General features: G+C 44.5%; 1 protein-coding gene across 1 annotated transcript in view; it reads right to left on the bottom strand.

The window, feature by feature from the left end:
- Nucleotides 1-12,056, bottom strand: part of OSBPL6 (oxysterol binding protein like 6) — a 151,346-nt gene extending 139,290 nt beyond the window's left edge. Inside the window, exon 1 of the mRNA XM_038584953.1 lies at nt 11,953-12,056. The gene's annotated coding sequence lies outside the window, so the exon portion shown is untranslated. The remainder of the gene's footprint in view (nt 1-11,952) is intronic.
- Between the last annotated feature and the right edge of the window lie 2,378 nt (nt 12,057-14,434).

The following is a 14,434-nucleotide window of genomic DNA, read 5'->3' as shown; positions in this document are numbered from 1 at the left end:
TTAAGGAAAAACTGTTCATCTCTCTATGTGATTAAGCATGATGAAATGAGGCCAGGACCTGGGTTTCTCAGGGTTATCATCCAGGAAATCATCTTTCTGTAACCATGAGATAGGAATATAGCACCAGTCTGAACAAAGCACCTAACTCTGGGTCAAAAGACTACAGCTTCACCACCATGATGCTGAATGAAGGAGGCCTGATGCAAGAGTATGTACTGAATGATTCTATTCCTATGAATCTTAAAAACAAGCAAAACTAATCTGTGCGTGAGGGGGAAAAAAATAGAGAAACAGAACAGTGGTTACCAAGGGAGGGTGGGAAGTTGACTGAGAAGGGGCAGGAGAGAACTTCCGGGGAGACGGAATTGTCTTTATGGGGTCCAGTATACCCATTTGTTAAAGCTAGACAGCTAGGGTTAGTGCTTTTCAATGTGTGTAGACTTTTAGAAACTATAAATACTATCAACATCATGTGGGGGTAAGAGATGGTGACGTACAGATGATTTAAGGTGGCAGAAAGCTGATAATTGTTGAGATTGGAGGATGGGTACATGGGGGTTCACCACACTATTCTGTTTACTTTGTACATGTTTAAAGTTTTTCATGCCACTGGTCTTTATAGAAGACTAGAGCTTTATTTTTTTTATTTTTTTATTTTTTTAAGACTAGAGCTTTGATCCTCTCTCTAGTACTTACTAGCTATTGGGTGCTTGGCCAATCTCAACCTTTATGAACCTCATTTTATCCATAAACTGAAGATAATGATCCCCGCACATCTCACTCTGGACTCTGGGCTGTTGCCAAGTATCACCTGAGGCAATGGAAATAAAAGTAACTTGTAAACTGTGAAGTAATACATAAACATAACAGATTAATGATGAAGATTTGTAATTCCTAAGAGACTAACATTCCATCCTGGAATGTTTGGGATCATGAATATATTTCTTTCAACAGAAACATGAGGTGTATCTATTCATTTTTCAATAATTCCTGCTTGAAAAAAATAGTAATAGAACTGATAACTCAAAATACCATAAATGTTATTTATATTTACTGTAAGATTCATTTTGCATAACTTCTTGATAATGCAAAAATTTATGCCTTGAGAAAAAGTTGGAGTGCCTTGTACAAACATCAACCTGATGGCTGAGAGAAGATGCCAAAAAGCACACTCCAGAAGGAAGCTGGTCTAGGAACTTAAATGGCGTAGATAATTCACATGTTTAAGATTGAGGTTCAACTGTTATAAAGCCTGCTGAAGCTTGACCATCCAAAATAATGTTCACAAGTTCATATAAAATCACATTAGGGATAAGAAACATTTTATTCTTAATGTGAATCAATTATACTTAGAAATTAGAAAGCTGGACTTCTAAACATCTGGCTCTTCAATGTTAAGGCACATAAGTATTCAACTCAGGGAAACCCCGTGGACGTATGGACCATTCCTTTATTTTATTAACTTGTCTGCTAAGCTAACCTTAGTCAACTACAACTATCACAAAATACAACTTGTTCTGGGAAAGGGAAAGAGAGGGAGAGGGAGAGGGAGAGGGAGATGGAGAGGGAGAAGGAGAGGGAGAGAGAGAGAGAGATGGTGTGACTCTATTCTAATGTTCCAGTCTAGTCCCCAAGAGTCAGAGTGTACCCTGAAAAGACAAAGGGCCTGGCCTGGTGTGCTGTTGTTGGTTCAAGTTTCAAAGTAAATAAGGATGCCAGAGAGATGTTTTAAAGAGGACATTCCAGTTCAAAAATACACTTACAAGAAAGTCCCTCAGATAAATTCTTTTGCGTTAATCTTATCTTCAAATAATAGATGTATGCACCAAGTGCCTACTTTTAGTGTCCTAACATCTTTTAAGACCCAGTTTAGGTGAACATACCCCTTTCATGTCAGTTCTCCGGCCTGGCCTTTCTGCCCTGTGGGAAGTGACCTGCTGCACTCCTCCCCAGGCAGTCTCCAACGCCATGTCCATTTTTTTCCACATGACTTCCCTAAAAAGTGCTGGCTAACTCTGCCAACTGCTGGGTTCCAGGATGGCCCAAGGAACACCATCTGAGCTGCTGTTTATGAAATTACTAAACAAAACATGATTGAAACTGCCCATTTCTTTTTCTTTTGTTTAAGGTAGAGCACATTACACAACACCATAACCAAAGTACTGATCATTTCAAGAAAAACCAAAGCTTCAAGCTTTAGCTCCCATTCTAGCTATCACCCTGTTCACAAAACCTTCACCATTAAACTTGGGTTCTAAGTTTATATTTCCCTCAGTTCCCATGGCCCCCAGTATGGTTCAAATAAAATATAGAACCATCTAATTAAATCTGAGTATCAAATAAACAAGAAATATTTTAGTATAAGTATGTCTCAAATATTGCATTTTTTATTAAACTTTTATACTAAAAAAAATTTCCTTGTTTATCTGAAATCCAAATTTAATTTGGTGTCCTATATTTTTATTTACTAAATATGGCAACTCACAGCCCCACCTCCACTACAACAATGGATAAAATCAGCATGCCCTTAAAGAACACACTAACTGTGAAACTCACTTTTATTTGCTGGCTCTGAATTTAATCCCTTTAGAATACAGGGCATGTAGATAACATAGCAAACTATAAAAATAAGCAGGATCACATTACTGGGACACCCTCTCTTTCCCCAACTGTGAAATGGAAAGGGCTGAACTAGATCTAAAATTCCATTAAACTACTGAATTATTAACAAACCTTTACCCACATCAAAGTTAATCATCAATGTCTTAAAATTCTCATGTCTCCTGGAAGAAGTTTCCTCACTAAAACACAAAACAACACCCCCCCCCCAAAAGAAAAACCCCAACTAACTCAATTTGTCATACACTTCTACTTCTCTTTCAAAAGCATTTCCTGGAACTCATCAACAGTAACGACTTCTCTTGTACAGTGGCTTGAATGTCCGCCAGTATTTGGCACCTTCTCTAGATTCTGTTCACAGTCCCCTCTCTTAGCAATGTTCAGGGTTACAGAAACTAGTGGTCTAGTCACACGAGGGGCCATTATCACATGCTGTGATCCCAAATGTACTGATTACCAAGAGGTCATATTATTTTAGCATTAGATCCAAAACTATTCTAAGATGAAGTTGTGTCATGATCTCATCAGACCAGTTAGGAAGGAAGGCAGACATCTAATTCATGCTGACCCAAGACAGTCTAGAAGTGTCAACATTAATTATAAGGAATGGGATAGGATTTATGTCCTTCTACATATCTAAATTTGGTTCTATTCAAATGGCCTCAAGTACCAATATTGTTATCTGTGATACAGATGGCATCTAACCCAGTCCTATTTGTTTAATGAAAACCACTGACCATAGGAGAACAAAAGTCTCCCATGTTTTGTTTCATCCGAATCATCCTCCTTGTTTTAAATGTTTGGTTTGGGCAATTATGCTAATTACATTGGCAAACTGTGGCCCACAGGTCAAATCCTGCCCTCTGCTTATTTTGTAATAAAAGTTTTTTTGGCCTACAGCCATGCCCATTTATTTCTGTACTGTCAATGGCTCTATGGCTGCTTTCACACTACAACAGCAGAGTTGAGTAGTTAGCGGCAGACCCATATGGCTCATGAACCCCCAAATATTTACTATCTGGCCCTTTACAGACAGGGCTTGCCAATTTCTGCTGATCCCTTGCAATCTTCAAGGGCCCACGGAGCATTTTTGGTGTAGAAGCTCATATGGCCAAGTGCAGTTCCCACAGAACACCACTCCTTAGCCTCAGATGTTCTCCAGAATCCAAAGGAGAAGCACGCAAGCATGGAAATAGGAGGAAGCAGGAGTCCAGCATTTCCAAAAGTGAAACGACGTAACAAGTACATGTGCAGGATGGTTGCCACCACCACTGTAGTTGGATGAAGAAAACACAGTAGAGCAGAAATTGTCTCCATTTGGTGCCAGTGCCCACAGAAGGTACTGTCACTGTTACAGGAATTTTTTTTTTTTTTTTTGTTACAGGAATTTAGAATGTAAAACAACACTGTTGTTCTGTGACCTTACTGCTTTAGGCAGGAAGGGTGCATGACCACAAAGAATGGACTTCGAAACCAAAACGACCCTGAGCCTTAAAAGAGCCGCACACAGGTGCCTTGGAGGACAGGTTGCCATAATGACACAGCACGGGCTCTGGGAGGCTCTTGCTGAACAGCCCCCCTCCGCAGTTATCAACCATGAAGGGCCCCTTGGAATCTCCTTTCTGCTCCATGGAGAGCCCTTGTAAGCAGAAATGGCATGCTCACAGTTAATGACATTTTACGCCATAGAAAATTAGACACAGATATTCCTCTAGTTGAGAGAAGCAGGAAGGGGGGAAAAAAACAACTCATAGTAACTGTTGCTAAGTTGACTTCACAATATTGACAGAGTAGATGGCTCACCAAATAAAAACTTTAAGAACAGGGCTAATTCAATCCTTCAACCCCTCTTAGGGATCACAAGGGGCCTCCCACCAGGATAGAAGCAGAGCTGAGGTTCTTTTTTCTTCCTGCCTCTATCATTATGTATCATCTTCCACACCCTGAGCCCACCACTCCCTTGTCTGCCTAAAGGTGGGTCCCATGCTTGCAGGCCTTAGGTTCTCCTGCTGGACAAACACAGAAAATCAACTATCTACTCACATTCCTGGAGAGATGGGAGAGATAGCCCAGTTCATTTCACTTCCAGGTGCAGCCAGAACTCAACATGTTCATGCTTTTATAATTTAAATATTTGGTGGACTATGTGCCAAGGATTGTGCTTAGGGTTGAGGTTCAGGGGACACAAAATAGACACAGAATCTTCTCAGGGCAGTGACAGGTGAGGGGGGCAGGAAGGGCAGTTATCAGATAAATACCCCAGAGTCTAAGGTTATATTATAAGTGAGTCTAAGACTATGAGTCTACACACTGTGTTCAGTGCCGTGAGGGTGAATAGCAGGAATCTAAGAATATAAAGGAGAATCCTCGGGACACCCAGGTGGCTCAGTGGTTGAGCATCTGCCTTTGGCTCAGGTTGTGATCCCAGGGTCCTGGGATCGAGTACTGCATCGGACTCCCTGCATGGAGCCTGCTTCTCCCTCTGTCTGTGTCTCTGCCTCTCTCTGCATCTCTCATGAATAAATAAATAAAATCTTAAAAAAAAATAAAGAGGAATCTTCATTCATTTAAAATGAAACCAGAAGCAGGAGCAAGAGTTGGTCAGGTGAAGAATGCAGATGAGGAGCATTTCCGGCAGAAGGAAGAGCAGGTGCAGGCACCGTGAGGAAGAGAAAGTGTGTCCTAGTCAAGGGAGGTGAGAGTGAGGCCGGAAAGAGAAGTGGTGGCCTTCTAAGTCAAAGCAGGGGTTTTGTTCCTTCTAAGTACAATGGGAACCTGTGAACAGGGCAGTGAAGGATTAGATCTGAATATTTAAAAGACCACCCTGTGCGTAAGAACTAGTCCTAAAGGGCAGGAACGGAAGCAGGGTCAGGAGTTGTTGAGGAAGGATGCCCCAGGGGCCTGGTTTGGGGGTGGGGTGGGGGCTTGAAGGTGCACAGTAGGTGTGCAGAAGAGGGCATGATTCAAGATATATCTGGAAAATAGGATCAACAGGAGATCTTGATAAATGAGGGAGAAAGAGGTACCAAGGATGGTCTCCCAAATTTTTTGGCATGAGCTCCCGGGTAGATAGCTCACCACCATTTATTAAGACAAGAAATATCCTGGGAAGACACTCTAGGGTGAAACATTAAGAATTCCATTTTGCAAACCACACAGCTTATCTGTAAAGAGCACAGGAAGGGATCCCTGGATGGCTCAGTGGTTTAGCGTCTGCCTTCGGCCCAGGGCGTGGTCCTGGAGTTCCAGGATCGAGTCCCACATCAGGCTCCCTGCATGGAGCCTGCTTCTCCCTCTGCCTATTTCTCTGCCTGTCTCTCTCTCTCTGTGTGTGTGTGTCTGTCTGTCTGTCACTCATGAATAAATAAATAAAATCTTTAAAAACATTTTTTAAAAAAAGCACAGGAAGATTTACTAGCTTCTAGGTAACCTTCTATGGTCTGTTTTCATCATCTGTAAAATGGGAATTATGGTAAATCTACGTGGTTATTGTGATGACAGAAAGGGCATATGCATTTAAAACATTTGGCATGATTCCTGGCACACAGTAATCCCTCCCCGCCCCCCCCAAAAAAGCTGCTTTGATTATTTTTTTACACTTGAAGTTTGAAATGTCTACCGGTGACCTCAGGCAAGATGTCCAGTAGGCAGTTAGATAACTCGGCTCTGCAGCTCAGAACTCTCTCCTGCTGGGAGAGTGGGACAGATGATAAACGTTCTGTGCTGCTACAAGATTATGAATCAAACACCTTGTTACAGATTTTATAATAGCAGCTGGAGATTTACTTGTAGATTGACTGAAAGGTCAGTGTCTGGGTATCAACGGCATATAGACAGCACTCAAAGTTATAGAAAACAGAATAATTTGATGTAAAGGTGAACTCTAGGGAGAAAAACTGAGATGTGAAGGAATGAGCCTGTAGGGAGCTACTTAAACACAAAACAAAGATGAAAAGTTGAAGGAAAGTAAAATAGAAACTAAAAAGTAAAAATAGAAAGTAAAAAGGGTCTGCCCATTTTATTCTATTTCCCCAAGCAGAAAAATGACAATCTTAAAAAGAGAGTCAGTTGCCCCTTACATATCGAAGTGTATACAAAGATATATATTTGTAAAATACTCCCTGTAATGCCATAATACCAAAAAGGACCTTAAGCAACCTAAATCAATAACAGCAGACATTAATTAGGGAAAGTATGGCACATCTATGTAAAGGAATAAATTTAGAGCAATAAACATCATGCCATAGATGATTTATTGGAAAAATGTTCACATTTTAGTGGTATATCAAAAAAATAGGTTACAAACTGTCGTGTATAATACACAATAGGAAAAAAAACCCAAAAAACAAAAAACACCAGCAGAGCAAACAATACCAGAAAATCAATAATAGCTGATTCTAGATAATAAGATTTCAGCTGATATTTTTTTCCTTGTATTTTTTTTTTTTCAAAAAAATCATCAAGAGTAGATGTTAATTGTATAGACAGAAAATGAAATGAAGCAGAGAACTCCATCTCTCCCTCTAAAACACCTGACACTCCTAGGCCTCAAATCCCCAAACCAAATGCTCAAGGCAAATACTAAGAAGACTGAAGACTGGATACAAATGTCTCCATCATCACCTTCTCAGTAAAAGGAACCTGATGCTGTCGTAGGTGTGGAGTATATTTACTGATCCTTCCAGAATGATAGAGCCATCCTCCACCAGTGGCTGTGCTTTTCTAACCTTAAAACGACCAATTTTTTAAAAAATTTTATTTATTTATTCATGAGAGACATAGGGACTGAGAGAGAGGCAGAGACCAGGCAGAGGGAGAAGCAGGCTCCATGCAGGAAGCCTGACATGGGACTCAACCCCGGGTCCCCAGGATCACGCCCTGGGCCGAAGGCGGCGCTAAACTGCTGAGCCACCCGAGCTGCCCAAAAAGACCAATGTTAATGTCACAAGTCGGATTACGTTCTTTCTTGATCTTCAACAACGTGCATCATGAGACAATCACAGAAAAAATTCCATTTTGTCCTAAAAGGATAAACTTTCAGTCTGTATATATTCACATACCATCACACCCACAACCAAACCTGAAATTTCTTTTTTTTTTTAAAGGGAAGAATCCCTTTTAAAACCTATCTGTCTATCTATCTATCTATCTATCTATCTATCTATCTATCTATCTATCAGTCTAGGGGTGGGGGAGGAGCAAAGGTATAGGAACAAGCAGACTCCACGCTGAGCACGAGGCCTGACGTGGGGCTTGATCTCACAGCGCTGAGATTTCCACCTGAGCCAAAATCAAGAGTTGGACACAGAACCAATTGTGCCACCCAGGCGCCCCCAAACCTAAAATTCATATTGTCCTGCTGCTAAACCATAAGTAAACTTCCTAAGAGCAAGTCAAACTTTCTCTGATTTAAGCAAAAGAAGAAATTCTCTTCCTATCCTGGTTCCTGGTATCTGTGCCATCTTGGCCAAGTTCCTTAGCTTTTCTGAGTCTTGGTTTGCTCATCTAAAAGTGGGGGGGTGGGGGGGGGATAAAAAAATAAATAAAAAATAAAAAATAAAAGTGGGGGGAATGTACCTTTCCCCGTGGGAGCTTTCCAGTTTGGAGGACCATGCGTCTGCATGGACGTAAGCTCTCTGTACATCCTTCCCAGAAGACTACACAATCAACAAAGTGACAAATATCGTCGCAAGGCCCACGCCATTTGTCACAATTAGGGACACGCAACACCGCAAACTTCAGATTACCCGTCAGTGTCAGAAGAGACACCAATCTCCAGAAGAGCTGCTTCGGCCGCTGCACCCCAGTGAGGGCGCAGAGGGGCAGCGGTGCGAGAACAGGGGCACAGGGCACGGCCGTGGGGCCCAGACACATCACACAGGGCCCGACACCTGCACGGGAAGCAGGCCCCGCAGGAGCCCTGCTCCTGGGCCAGGAGGGAGGGACAGGGTGGTGCTCCGGCAGAGGAGGAAGAGGGAGAACGTGGGGGTCCTGCAACCCAGCAGACCCTCAGCACCCACCACCAGCCTCGCACGTTAGGGAGATGGCTCCTCTGACAGAAATGAGAGGTCCCGGGCCACGAAGGGCCCCGCTGAGGTGATGAGGAGGAGCAACCTACCACAGCCCCTCCGAGGGGCGGCCGCCAACTCTCCCCACCAGGATCCTGAAGCAGAAGGAAACTGGGACGACACCCCAAGCTGACTTAGGTGTCCTCCCACGGGCATGTGGAGAACTGGAAAACCAAAAACCACCTAGGATCAGAAATACAAACATTAACACCAGAAATGGGTGGGGACAAGAAAAGGAGACACGGAACGAGAGGTGATGGACTTTGTCAAAGGAAAGGCAGGAAAAGACAAAAGGACTTTTTTGTCCAAACTGAAAAGTTCTTCGGGGGCGCGAGAGAAAACAGACGTGAGCTGAAATTTACTAAGGAACGTGGAAGAAGGATCTAAACAGGACGAGAGCAGGACACAGTCAAGGACGGGGCCTGCACGCCGAAGGCGAGGGGCTGGGGACACGGCAAGCCGACCGCGGGCGTGTGGAACCGGGCCTTGGCCTGCGGGGGGGACGGTCGGGGAGCCGGGGACCCCGAGGAAGGAGGGTGATGGAATCCGACCCAGCAGCCGGAGGGGACCCGAAGGCGACGGGAGGGCGGCCGGCAGGGAGGCGGGCTGGCAGGCCGCCACTCGGAAGGTCTCCCGATGACCCCCCATTAACACGACACCAGGGCTTCTATGTTGGGAAACTGAGGGACGACTCCTTAGTAGACGGAGAGATGGAAAGAACCTCTGCTCCACGTTGGTCGGGCCCCGACAGAGAGCCTAGGGGCCCCTGGGTGGCCTCGGGGGGCGGGGGGCTGCTGGACACGCGGAGGGCCCCGGGTGAGGAGGGCACCGTGCCCGGCCCCGGGCTGCAGGACGCAAGGGCCTGGAGTGGGGGAAGGCCCCGGGGGGTGAGGACGGCGACACAGGCGGCCACAGGCGGGGTGCCCGGGAGCCACCAGAGGGGACAGCCTGGACATGGCATCCGGGACGGGGACGAAAGGGAGCGCGGGCTGAGAGATGGCTCGTCAGGCCCCTCGTGACCCGGTGACCCGTGGAGAAGCGGGGGACGGAAGGGGGATGGAGGGGTCGGCAGCGCAGAGCTGCCAGCGGGGGCCAGAAGCCTGTGGCCCGGACGGAAGGGGCCACCTCCGCTGGACCCCGGCCCCCCCGGAGTAGCCCCGGTCCCCCCGCGAGGCCCCCAGCGCGCAGCAGCCCCGGCCCCAAACCCCTGCAGCCCCCTCTTGCTCCCTCTCGCACATGCACCTGCGACCCCCGCCCCCGGGCTGGGCCCCGCTGCCCTGGACAGGTGCCCAGCACCCGGCCTCTCGCACCGGGGCCACTGCCCGGCGAGACCGTGACCTCAGCCCGGGAGCTGCGACCCCAGCGAACGGCGACACCGCCCAACTGCACCCGCTTCGCCTCGGCGCCCCCGGGTCAGCAGAAGCGCAGTTCTGGAGAGGCTGCCACATGTTACAGTAGGGATTTCTTCTTCTTCTTCTTTTTTTTTTTTAATTAAGAAGAAAACAGGGGATCCCTGGGTGGCGCAGAGGTTTGGCGCCTGCCTTTGGCCCAGGGCGCGATCCTGGAGACCCGGGATCGAATCCCACGTCGGGCTCCCGGTGCATGGAGCCTGCTTCTCCCTCTGCCTGTGTCTCTGCCTCTCTCTCTCTCTCTCTCTCTGGGACTATCATAAATAAATAAAAATTTTAAAAAATTAAAAAAAAAAAAAAAGAAGAAGAAGAAAACACTAAGGCATCATGTCCCCGGTGCACCTAGCCGGCACACCTGGAAAAGGCACCTACAGAAAGTCAAGCGGGCCTCCCAGCGGCGCGGACTCCCCCGAAGCCCACTGGCCGCGGGACACAGGCCTGAGTTCCTCCGAACCATCTAGGAAGAAGCGGGGCCTTCAAATCCGTCATGTCGCTTCTTCCTTGCATCCCCTGTTACCTCCGAAACGGAGCATCCTCTGGAAAAATACCTCTTAATATGGTGCTACCGCCTTACCCACCATTCAATCAAGATCTTTTTATGACAGAGATACTATTGCGTCTGGAACTTAGCACTCTGGGGGCGGGCAAAAATAATGCACGGAGAGAAAACACCTTTTTCTTCACTACCAAAAAGCAAATGGTTTTCTGCTGTTCTACACAGTACAGTAGGGCTCATACATTTTAAACAACCTAGATAAGTTCTTTTTTTTTTTTCCATCTGAGGCATGTCTCAGTAGTGATTTAAAATTAAATTGTTAACCAAATGTCAGGAACCATGAAATAAGCATAAGCAGTAGTCTCCCTGTGAATAGCAAACACCAGGATATTCGGAATCACGTGAAAGTCTAACAGCATACAGTAGTAGCACCATCTATTGAAAGCCTTCAATTCGGGAAAGCTATCTACTACCTTTACCACCCACGGGGAAAATGTTAGGACTGTCATATTGTTATTATTCTCTTATTATAAAAAGATATTTTTCCATTCATGCAATACACCAAGCACCTATTATGTGTCAGACATAGTCCTAGGAGGTGTGAATGTGGTGTTAAGCCAAACAGACCTCCCCTTGCTCTCATGGACCTATAGAGAGACCTGAAGAAAGAAGAAAAAAAGAAGAAGAAGAAGAAGAAGAAGAGCTAAGCATGTGATTATAAATTTTAAATGCTAGAAGGGATAAAGACATACTACTATGAGAAAAAAGTAGGAGAGGGACCTAACCTAACTTGAAAGCAGGAGAAGCCTTCTCAGAGAAACTAGCATTTAAGTTAACGCTGAGACCAAAGAAGAGGGGACACTCCAGAGAGAGGGAACAGCATGTGCAAAGGGTCTGAGGCAAGAAAGAGCTGGACATACCAAGGACCTGAAAAAAACTGGCAGCATCTGAGTGTAGAGTGTGAAGGAGAGGAAGGCATGAAACGTAGTGGGAGCTGTAGGCTGGCGCCAAATAGTTTGGAGTCAAGTAAAAGATTTGGATTTTGTTTTATTTTTTAAGATGGGAGTGGAAGAGGATGAATTTGCAATAAATTCTGGAGATGGATGGACAGGACTGTTCACTATGGGTAAGGAGTACAGGAGGGAATGAGGCATCAAAGGCTATCCCAGGTTTCTGGCTGCAGCAACTGAATAGGGGAGCACAGCAGAAAGCACCCCCAGATGGAAAGTCAAGTAAGCGGTGGGATTCAACGACACAGAAATGCGATGCATGTGCCATTTCACTCTTAACAATCTAGATTAGCAGCTCGACTGGGTAAAGGATGTCCTGCCTTCTTTGGCATGCGCCCCCTCTCACTCACCTCTGGATACATCCATTCCCACGCCACGGAGCAGACCAATGAGCGGAAGACAGATCATCCCTAAGACCTGTGAACGGTGCATTCACTCTCCATCACAGCAATTTACATTCTGAGAAAGCAGAGAAGTCTTTGGAATAAACCAGGTACAGAGCACTGCAGATTTTATAGACTTTTATATGTGCTTTCGATTTTATATATCTTATAAAGTACACACTTAAATGAATGTTTTAATAAAATATATGAAATATACACGAAGATAATTTTAACAATATTATATATATAATATTATATAAATTTTATATAAGAAAATAAAAGTTGGAGCGCCTGGGGGGCTCAGCTGGTTAAGTGTCTGCCTTCTGCTCACGTCATGATCTCAGGGTCTTGGGGTTGAGCCCCACAGGGGGCTCCCTGCTCAGGGGGGAGCCTGCTTCTCCCTCTCCTTCTGCCTCTCCCCCAACTTGTGCTCTTTCTCATGTGCTATCTCAAATAATTAAATAACATATTTAAAAAAAACACAACTACATTTTTTAAAGCTTTCTTGTGGTTCATGTATTATGCACATTTTTTCATAGCTATTGTAAACAAAAAAACCCTTTATCGTTTTTTATTAATATTTAAGATAAGACTCAAATGATGAAGTAAACTCATCTACTATTTCTTTGATAAAAACTTAAGGCATCAATAACCTACTCACATTTTGGCCAACTGGTGGTATTCTGAAAAGTCCTACGAGACGGTATGAAATCACTTATTAATTATATCAACCACTGACTCACGGTTTCAGGGTTGGAAGGGACTCCTAACCCATATCTGATCCCTGGGTTGATTTCTGTTTTTTAACCAAATTGCTGTGATCCAAAATTCTTTGTGCATTCCAAATCTCCACTGATTTCATAAGAGCAAAAACTGCAGAAGCAGGCTCACCACGCTTGACTTGGGGCAGGGCGACATTTAACACGGGCGAGCCGGCCAAAGAGAAAGATGACGTCATCCGCATCTGCTGATTCACGCAGAAAGGGGGGGATTAGGAGGAGCAGACAGTGAAGCCAAGAGCGACGTGGGAATTGTGATTACATTTTACTGGAAAGTAGGCTGCTGAGCTAGACTGCTCAAAAAGGTTACTGGTAGCCAATGAAGAAAGAAGGAGAAGGCAGCTATTTTGTGAAATGAGATTAAAAGAATCTAACAACAACAACAAAAAAGAATCTAATAGAATTGGTTAAGCAGGCAAGTAAAAGGCAGAGTTTTAGCCATGAAAGACTGAGACTGAGTATCCCCTTTTCTTTCTCTTAGTGCACATTTCCCATATCTACCCTGCTTTCAGAAGACAAACTTTAAAATCATCTGAAATCCACTTTTGTCCAAGCAATCATGCTAACACCTTCTTAAAGGTCACAAAATAAAACTTTTTAAACAGCTAATGCACAATATGTGGCAACAGAATTTCTAGAGTAAAATGAGGATCTGTGTTTAACTGCCTGAAATATAAACTTCTACACTGAATAACCACCCATGCTGAATGCCATTGGGACATTTAAGGCATCGAAGAAAAATGAATTAAGGATATACTCACAAGCCATGCCCATTTTCATAGAGCTAAATGCCTAATGTGAAGAAAAAAAGTTTTTTTAACCCATTGCTGCCATATCATTAATTCCGTAATTGTTTCTTCAGTACCTACTATGCTCTACGTGTGAGACAATGAACAAAGTAATCAATTATTTTCTTTTAAGGTTTTATTTATTTATTCATGAGAGACCCAGAGGGAGAGGCAGAGACACAGGCAGAGGGAGAAGCAGGCTCCATGCAGGGAGCCCGATGCAGAACTCGATCCCAGGACCCCGGGATGACGCCCTGGGCCGAAGGCAGATGCTCAACCACTGAGCCACCCAGGTGCCCCAAGGTAATCAATTACTGAACCAAAATGAAGACACTGAGAAGTACGAATGGGCCCATGGGGATAATCACTAATGACAATGGTATAGAAATAATAATAATTAACACTGACTTTGAATAAGTAATTATTATGTGACTGGTTCTCCGCTAAGCACTTTTTTTAAATTATTATTTTTAATTGTGGTTAAAGACACATAACATACATTTGCCATATAAATCATTTTTTTAAGATTTATTTATTTATTTTAGAGATAGAAAGCACGTGAGGGGAGAGGGGAGAGTGAGAGACAGGAGCAGACTCCCCACCGAAAACAGAGTCCAATGTGGGGCTCAATCTCACAACTCTGATATCATGACCTGAGCTGAAATCAAGAGTCAGATGCTTAACTGACTGAGTGACCCAGGCACCTTGCCATCTAAATCTTTTTTTTTTAACATTTTATTTATTTATTTATTCATGAGAGACACAGAGAGAGGGGCAGAGACAGAGGCAGAGAGAGAAGCAGGCTCCCTGCGGTGAGCCCAATGCGAGGACTCAATTGCAGGACTCCAGGATCACGCCCTGGGCCAAAGGCAGGTGCTAAAC

Source organism: Canis lupus, chromosome 36 (assembly GCF_011100685.1).
Source record: "Canis lupus familiaris isolate Mischka breed German Shepherd chromosome 36, alternate assembly UU_Cfam_GSD_1.0, whole genome shotgun sequence".
Classification (NCBI taxonomy): domain Eukaryota; kingdom Metazoa; phylum Chordata; class Mammalia; order Carnivora; family Canidae; genus Canis; species Canis lupus.
The sequence above is the reverse complement of the archived record's forward strand: the minus strand, read 5'-3'. Positions and strand labels throughout refer to the sequence as shown.